The following is a 9,844-nucleotide window of genomic DNA, read 5'->3' on the forward strand; positions in this document are numbered from 1 at the left end:
TAGTTTTTGTAGGCTTATCCTTGGCTTCTTGTTTTTCCACAGGAAGATGTTTATGAGCTGGTCCAATTTTTTGTGAAAAGTCTCTGTCATTGGAAGTGGTAGCATTGATAGCGTGTAGTTTATTACCGGTGTTATCATCATTTTGATCGTTTCAATGCGTCCCCACCAGCTGATGAACTTTGGTGACCATAACTCCAGTCTCTCCTTTATCTTCTTCAGCGTGAGGTCCTCGTTGTGTTGCAGGGTTGACGTGAGGTCTCTCCCAAAGTGGAGCCCTAGGTATTTCAGAGGTTTCGTTTGCCATGCTAGGCCGGAATCGCCTAGGACTTCTCTTGTGGTATGGACATTCATTGGCTTACACTCCGATTTCTCCTTATTGAGTTTGTAGCCTGAGGCTTCTGCGTATTCACCTATTGTGGCCATCAGAGCTTTTATCGACGTGGATGGGTTCGCTGTTGTGATTAGGATGTCGTCGGCGTATGCTGCTAGTTTGACGGTCTTTCTCTTGAGCTTTACGCCTGTTATCTCGGTGTTGTCCCTGATTCTGGCTAGCAGGGGCTCTAGTGCGAGCAGGAATAGTCCGGGGGAGAGGGGGCATCCTTGTCTGGTTCCTCTGCCCAGCGTGAGCGTTTGGGATGCGCTCCCGTTTACCACTATTTTCGCCTTCGGTTTGTTGTAGAGGGTCATGACCATCGCCGTGTACTTCCTGCCTAGGCCAAACGCTCCCAGACAGTTACCCAGGAAGGGCCACGAGACTCTGTCAAACGCCTTCTCCGCATCCAGCGCTATCATGACTGCCTGCTCGTTGCTGCTTGCTGTGTGGTTGATCAGGTGGCACAGTAACCTTGTGTTGTCCTGCGACAGTCTGTTCTTTATATATCCCACTTGTGAGGGGTGGATGATGTTCGGCAGGATCCTGTTTAGTCTGTTGGCTAAGACTTTTGCGTAGATCTTGCAGTCGACGTTTATTAGCGATATTGGTCTGTAGTTCTGGGGATATTGTGGGTCTTTCCCCTCCTTGGGAATTATGGTGATGTTGGCCTCGCACATGGACTCCGTCATCCTCCCTTTCTGGATGCATGTGGAGTATGTTTGTGCCATCAGTGTCTTGATGTGTTCGCTGAAGGTTTTATAGAATGTCGCCGAGTAACCATCTGGTCCTGGCGCCTTGTTCCGTTTCAGTTGGCTTATGGCAATTCCAATCTCTTCCTCCGAGATATCAGCTTCGAGCGATTCCCTTTCCGCCTCGTCCAGCTTCGGCAGATTGGTTTTACTGAGTAGGTCGCGTCCTGCATCTTTGCTCAAGTTTTGATCCTCAGTGTACAGTTCTTGGTAAAATTGTCTGAAAACCTCTAGTATTCCTTTGTTCGTTGTTTGGGATTTGTTCGTGCGGTCCGTTATTGCTGCTATCGTGTGTTGCCTCTGTTTTGCCTTTAAGTAGGACGCTAGCTGTTTCCCTGCTTTGTTTGCTGCACATAGGTTGACTGACTTGAACTTCGTCAACCAGGAGCCCGCTCTTTCGCTTAGGATCTTGTTCAGCTCGTATTTCTTTTTTGTGAGCAAAGTGAGCGTGTTTTTGTCCGTTATGTTAGCACAGTGACCTCTCTCCAGTGCTGTTATTTCCTCCTCGAGCTCACGGAGTTTTTTGTTCCGCCCTCTGTTCATCCTGGCCTTGATGTTTATCAAATTCCCCCTTATTGTCGCTTTGAGGGCATCCCATACAGTGTCTTTCCCTACCTCGCCATTGTCGTTGTGTTCGAGGTACTCCTTGATTGTGGCTTCAATTTCTTTGACGTTCTCTCTGTTCTGGAGGATGTCATCGTTCAGTCTCCACCTCCTCGTTGGGTTCTCATTGTGTTTCCCACTTAGAGTGAGTGTTATGTGAGCGTGGTCTGAGACAGTGATTGCGGCTATCTCCGTGTCTTCTATGAGGTGCGTGTGTGTGTTGGACATCAGTATGTAGTCGATCCTGCTGTAGGAGTTATGTGGGTGTGAGTAGAAGGTGTATTCTCGCGCTGTCGGGTGTTGGAGCCTCCACGGGTCTGCCAGTTGATGTTTGGTGCATAGGTCTTTCAGGGTGTTGTTGTTGTTGTTGGAGTTGTGACTTGGTCTGTTTGGGTGTCTGTCTGTTGCCTGGTCCATCGTCTTGTTCATATCCCCGGCTGTGATCAGGAGGTCCTCTTGGGGGAGATCTGATAGCTTGCTGTCCACTCCCAGCCAGAATTGCTTGTCTTCCGAGTTCGGAGCATAGATATTGACCATGTGGATTGTGTCGCCTCCTCTCTGGACGCTTGCTATGAGCATGCGGCCATCTTCATCAGTGTCTACTGCTAGTGTTGTTATGTTGGCCTTCTTGCTCAGGATAGTTATTACTCCTCTTTTTTTCCCTTTTGCCGGTGAGCAGAGTACCTCCCCTATCCATCTGGCTTTGAGTAGATTCGCCTCCTCTTTGGAGAGCTTGGTCTCTTGGAGCATGTACACATCTCCCTTTAGTTTGGACAAGTAGTCTAGGATTTTCCTACGTTTGACTGGGTGGTTCAGTCCTTTAACATTCATGGACACTACCTTCAAGTCAGTGGACAGGCCCGCTCTAGTTGGATTTATCATGGTGGTTTGGCTTCGTCGCATGTGCTTTGCGTTCTGCGGCCCCCCCCGGGGTGCTGGATGGGAAAAAAGAAATAGGAAAAGTATAGGGTGCCTGTGGAGAAAGGCAAGATTCTAGGTCCTTTGTTCATGACGCAACCGGCGGCTCTGCCATGTACTATCATATCCGCCGACTTCACTCCCCCCCCTGGCCCGACCCCCTCCCTCCCTCCCCCCTCCCCCCCGTCAGTAGTAAACCGGGTGTGCGACAGCAAGGGTCCTCACACTCCCCTCCCCCAAGTTCTTCCTGAGTCTTTTAGTCCTTAGCATGTTAGCCAAAAAAAAAGAAAGAAAAACCCCCGCCCCTCATGGTCAATTTCAAAAGAAAAGGATATGATCAGCGGATTGCCCGCCCGTTCTTCCCCTGGCCGCCGTGGCTTTGCTGAGGTAGGTATGGTTCCATTGATAAGTTCTTGTCAAGGGTGATGCCTAGAGACTTAACTGAGTCGGGTAGGACGAGGGGGCAGTTTTTGGCAAACAGATACTTGAGCCACTCTTGCATTGGTCAATGGTTGCTTTTTGGAGAGAATAGGATTAGTTCCGTTTTATCTGGGTTGAGCTTTAAGTGGTTAGCGTTGAACCAAGTTTGGATCTCGGTTAGAGTGACATTGAGGTGTCGGATGTCACTGGGAGATTTGATTTTTAAATAGAATTTGGGTGTCATCAGCGTAAAGGTGATAATTCACTCCAGCTTTTTTCAAGATGATTGTGAGGGGCTCAATGAAGAGACTGAAGAGGGACGGGGAGAGGATCGAGCCTTGCAGGACCATAAGTGTGACTTTTGTTGGCTTCGAGAGACAGGAGTTGATTTTAATTTGTTGCGAGAGGTATTCAAGGAAGGAGGTGAAAAGCAACCAAACAAGAAAAGGGTCTGCCCCACTTGATATACGAGGCTGGCTCACAAGGAGTCCAATGCTTTTAGATTAGCAAAATTGAGCTCACCACATTCTAGGACCAAACCACATGATCAACTGTGCAACAACTCTGAAGACATCATATTTTTATTTTTTTATTTTTCTTTATACATAAATTCTGGATTATAAAGTATCATAATTATCGTTTCTTCTCTTATAAATACACTTAAATAAACATTCAATTTATACAATCCAAAATCATAAAACTTCAATACTAGCCCCTAGATACATTCTCCTCACACATTCCAAATATATCCATCAGTCAAACACATACTCACACAATTACGCCAACAAACTATACATTCAACCATTCATCCGTCATCCTCAGTGTAATTCCAGAGTGACAAGTTGGACCCGTCCTGTAGGGCCTTCACAGCTCCTCGCCAGAGACCCAAGATAGTAATCACAGGACAAAGGAGAAAAAAACGCCAACGTGCGTTTCGGTGTCCGGCCAGATCTATGGCCGCACCTTCAACAGGGCATTCACACGAGGAAGTAGGGGGGCAGGTAGTAGTACATACAACAGCAGATCTGTGGTAGAAAAAAACACTATTCATAATGTTGCACACATATATCATTTCATTAAGATTTCATTGAATTTTTACATTCTGATATTACATATACATTATATTATGACAAATTTTATCCTAGACAAGGATGAACAGTGTAACATTCCTTGCTAACATCGATATATCAATACTAAAGTGTTTTAATTGGTCGTATGTGCAGTAAGCTCAAGGTTGCTAGAACATTAAAAATAAACAACACAATAAAATTCTGCCCAAAGGCATGCTCAGGAATCCCTTCATTCTCACCAATCAGTTCATTCATCCTCTAGTATCATACTAGAACACGCTTCCCGGACAGATAATATAACCGATAGGGGGCAAGGGGCTAGAGAAAGGACTGGACAGACAAAGCAGGGATTTCATAGGGCTCTAGTTCATCTTAGATCATGTACCCAGCCTGTCTCTCATCGTCCATCTTCAAATCCTCTATCATTCCACATATATCCCAAAAAAAAAGACTCCATAGGATACCTACTCAAAAAGGAGAGCACCACATGCGCTTGGGTAGCTAATCTTCAACTTCTGCCAGCAACGTCAATGACCATTCCTATCTGAGGGTCGAAAGACTCGCTGTAATCAAACACCATAAGATCTATTAGGTCAGGATAAACCTGGTGAAAGGAGGCCTCACACGGGTACCTTGAACGGCACTACCTCAACTACAGACTTACCAGTGTTTATGAGTTTGTTCGCGAGCACATTTCACCAGTTAAACACGTTCTTCAATACGCGGGCCAGGCTGCCTTCCACACAGGTACAAATAGATGTCAGCATCTGTCAAATACAAAATTTGGAAATGCGTCTTATTACCCCTTCTTACTAAGATATTTGCCTCGAGACATCTCCCTATTTTAGAGCAGTGCTAGATAACATCACTCTCAGAAGGAGTTCCCAATTGCAAGAATGGCCAGTCTATTTAGGCCGTCAGCTCATGGACAAAGTCTGCACAAACTTTTCCGAGGGACGCGGTAAATCTTCTTGTCATCGCGGCAAACAGACACGAGATCATAGTGGGTTTAGGCTCCCCCCGCCTAATCCCTAAATAGAGGGCGGGCACGAGCCCTGCGTATTGCGTTGTAAAAATGGAGGGACACCTACCAAGGAACAGGCGGTATCTGCATCCCGAGGGCTCAATCGACGTCCTCGAGGGTCGTCCTATCAGGTGACCGGGAGGTTATGAACAACAGATGAGCAGGCTTCCAGGTCCTAAACATAAACCAACAGAAAAAGCTGTGCTAGCTTAAGTAGGAAACGTTTTAAGCCCAGTATTCTGTATAGGCCAGAGAGACACAAATAAGGGGGCATGTGAAAGTATCAGTTCCTACAGTGCACCCCAAATAAATTCCCCGCGTCTGTCGTATAGCAAGTTAACCCATTGCTGCCCCAGGGTGGAACAAACAATCAACGCTAATAGCGATTCAACCGAGGAAGTTACAGGTATCGCCTCCCATATCCCAGACAGAACCACAGATGGGCTCTGCTTAGCCCGCTCTAGGTTTAGAGAGCTCTCGGGGACCCAGGGTTAGAACATACACAGCGCCCATCTAGGGGTGATTCCTACCTCTGTATGTAAAATCTTTGCAGTAGTCGCTCCTCGTGGCAGGCTCAAATCTCAGCAGGTGCGGTCTCCACAAGGGAGCTACTCGTCGTACGCCGATATTTAAATCGGCTAAGCCACGCCCCCTCTGCACAGCTGATCCGCTCGTAAACTGACCCCAATCACATGTCGGAGCCAAATCAGTGCAGCAGCAAAAATCTGGCAGGGATTAGGTCAGGGAACTAGGATCGTACGGCCAATCTCAGTCTCTCAAGAGAACCTGATACCTAATATATTCCTGCTCGCCCAGGGTCCAAAGCACCACCTCCACATTACAGCAAAAACTGTTAGTGGTCCTAACGGTGACGTCAATAGCGGCCCAGCAGAATACGTAAGAAGGCCGACTGCGTCTCATGTCTCGTGCCTCAGTTGCTCACATATGTCTAAGTTGATCACACCAAGAAATAGCAATAGGTTAAAACCATACTGTTTCCAAGAATAGCCACTTTTTCCAAAATGCAGCTAGGAGCAATAACAAATAACTCCCTCAACAAAGATATTGGAAAGGATGTCTCAGCGTCACAACAAAGGGTGGGGGGTATATGAGAATTCATGGATATGAGGGCCAGCCCAAAAACAACGTGTTATGGACATAAATCATCCAAGAATCGCTCACAGAATCGCGTTTTCCCATGGGCAGGCATCATTCAGCCCAGAGTGCACAGAGTCCAAGAAGAAGACCCAGAAAACCTCCCTCTTCCGTCTCACAGAGGTGGCATCCTTGCCAGGCACATCTCTCACTTTTTCGATGATGGACCATTTAAGGTCCGTCTCAGAATGCTGGGCCGAGATCCAGTGTGATACTAGTGGGGCCCCACTTTTGGAGTTCCGAATGTTCGATTTGTGCTCGCCCATCCTGATGCGGCACTCTTGCCCGGTTTCCCCTATATACGGGAGCCCACAGGGGCACAGAATAACATAGACAATATTCGTAGATCTAGAATTCGTCATCGTGTTTAAATTGATGCTGCGGTTCCCGATAGTCAAATTGTTCCCTGTAAGGGCATGGGCACAGGCTTGGCAATTACCACATCGGTGGTTGCCTTCCACCGGTGGTAGACCGAAAATCCCAGTCTGCTTAGGTCCTCCAGTCATCGCAACCTTCCCACACACAAGGTGATTGCAAAGATTTTTGTTCCGCCTGAACGCAAAAATCGGTTTTGCAATGGGGTTATCTGGTTCATTGGTATTCAAAATGTGCCAAAGTGAATTCACTGCTTGTCTTAATTTATTGTTGGCGCTAGAATGCTTGGTGATACATACCAATCGCTCCTGTCTCACTTGGTCATGATCCTGAAACATGGTGTCTCTATTAAAATACCTTGCCCGTTTAAAGGAGTCCCTAATGAGGCGACGCGGATATCCTCGTTGTGCTAATTTTAACTTGAGGATGTCTGATTGTTGGAGAAAATCGCTCATCATCGAGAAGTTCCTCCTAAGACGAAGGAACTGACTAAACGGGATCGAGTCTCTTTGGCACCGGGGATGAACACTCCCATACTCTAGTAATGTGTTCTTGGCGGTGGGTTTAGTGTATAAAGACACAAACAGAGATCCTTCATCATGTTTCACCCACATGTCCAAGAACTCAACTTTGTCATTGCTCGCATTTGCTGTAAACCGAAGATTAGGGTCAGCAGCATTAATCCAGGTGACAAACTCATCCAGTGAGGCCTGGTCTCCGCTCCAGATGAAAAATATATCATCGATGAAGCGGGACCAGGCCCGCACATTTTCGAAAAACGGTGCCATGTCGTTGAAGATGTTAATGTCTTCGAAATGGCCCATGTAAAGGCAAGCCACGCGGGGGGCGCACGAGGCCCCCATGCTGACTCCCTTCACCTGGTGGAAATATTGTTTGTTAAACTCGAAATAGTTTTCCCCAAGCACTAACCTCAAAAAATTCAAGATCACAGTGGCATTAGGGAGGTTCACTTTTCTCGTCAGGATCTCTTCTAATACTTTCAAGGCCCCTTCCTGGGGGATATTGGAATAAAGGGATTCCAAATCCATCATAACCAAAAGCTCAGATCTTGGATCAAAAGGTAATTTCTCAATCTTAGAGATAAAATGTCCTGTGTCCCTGATAAACGACCTAAGCTTGCAAACCAAAGGCTTCAAAAAGGTATCAATATATTGGCAAGAGGTTCTGTTGCTGATCCAATCGTTGACACAATCGGACGCATGGGCGGATCAGCACGGTTCTTGTGTACCTTCGGGAGGCCATAAATAATGGGCATCCTGGTGAATGTGGGAGTACGATACTCCGCTTCTTTGGTGCAAATAAGGCCATCGTCCACAGCAGTGGTTACCACGTCAAGGATACGTCGTTTTAACGCTTCTTCCGGGCATCTCATGATGTGATGGTAATGCACTTCAGAAGAGAGAAAAGCATTCATTTTGTTTATGTATGTGGTGGTCTCAAATACTACAATTCCCCCGCCTTTATCACAAGGCTTGATGGTAAGTTTGGGGTTATCACAAAGTTCTTTTAGGGCTATGTTTTCATCCGCAGAGAGGTTGTAGCCAGGGTGGGGTACAAACTTCAACATTTTACCAAGTTTGTTGATAACCGCCTTCTCAAACACTCCCACCTCAGGTCCAAGTACATCTAGACTCGGAGTAAAATTTGATGGCGGTCTGAGACCAGAGGCATTTTCAGATTCCTCTATAGGCGGTCTAGAGAGGAAGAATTTCTTCAAGCGGACTTTCCTGAAAAATGCATGCATATCTTTCATCAGCTCAAAACGATTGAAATTGACTGACGGCACAAAAGAGAGACCATGTGACAAAAGGGACATAGATTCATCAGAGATACAACTTCCAGACAGATTAAAGACTGGGATATTGCTCACCTTCTCCAGTACTGTGTGTTCCGTGTCTGAATGTATCTCTGAGGAAGGCCCTGGCCTTGACCCTGATGAAACTGCGGTCCTCGAGGTGTTCGATTCCTTGGTCTGAAGTTGCCTCTGCGATTGGATAAAAAATGGTCCTGACCGTTGGATCTATCAAACGAATCAGGGTGTTGATGGTACCCACCACTGTAGTTAGGATCATTATTGGGACCACTGTCACCATCCGAATCCATGGTATCGGAAAAAGTTTGAACCCTTCTGTTGCCCCCTCGGGGATTTCCCTGATGCCGATCTCCATTGTCCGCATTGGTGTAAGGAGGAAGGAGGTGAACCATTTTAGTACTGTACCATTAATGCTGGATTGCTTCGACAAGGCCTCCAGAAGAGCTGGAAGATTTACTGTGTCGAAATCCGCAGATAGGTCAATAAGGATAAGTAGGCAGGCATCACCTTCATCTAAAGCTGTGTGAATATCGTCAGAGATGTTGAGCATAGCTGTTTCAATGCTACAACCTTTCCTGAATCCTGATTGAAAGGTGTTGAGGAGGTTGAACTCATCAATGTGTTTGTTGACTTGGTGGAGAACGCATTTCTCCAATGTTTTTGCAAGGAACGGGAGGTTGGAGATAGGTCTGAGGCTGTTAAGATCATTAGGGCCGGCCCCTGGTTTCTTGAGAATGGGTGTGATTTGTCCTAGTTGAAGGGAGTCTGGGACACAGCCTGAGATGAGAGAGGTGTTGATGATTTTTGTCCGGAAAGGGGAAATGGTGTGGTTGAGTTCTTTTAAAATTGTGGATGGGAGGGGTACCATAGTGTAGGAGGAAGGTTTTAGGTTAGAAATTATACTGAAGACCTCGTTTTCCGACATTAGCTCAAAGTCGGACCAATGCACATTGTTTTTTAGCTGGAGACAGATCTGATTGTCCTTGGTAAGAACTCTTTCTGATTGGACAAGGGTGTTTAAAGAGGGGCAGGTTAAAAGGGAAGGAAGGTTTGCGATTTGGATGAAGGATTGATCAATATTTGAGATTTTATTAGTGAAGAAGGTGGCAATTTCTTCACATTGCTCTTTGGTGGCTTTGATTTCATGAGAGGGAGTTCAATTTGTTTGGCTTTTGACAATGTTGAAGAGTTCTCTCTGTCTGTTTTTTGCCAGATCTAGCTAGATGCGGAAGAAAGACGCCTTTTCACTGAAAATGTGTTTTTTGTATGCCTGCAGAGCAGATCTAAGTTGCGCTAGGTCATGGGGTTTAGTCTCCAAGACCT

The sequence above is a fragment of the Lissotriton helveticus genome, chromosome 9, assembly GCF_964261635.1.
Source record: "Lissotriton helveticus chromosome 9, aLisHel1.1, whole genome shotgun sequence".
Classification (NCBI taxonomy): Eukaryota; Metazoa; Chordata; class Amphibia; order Caudata; family Salamandridae; genus Lissotriton; species Lissotriton helveticus.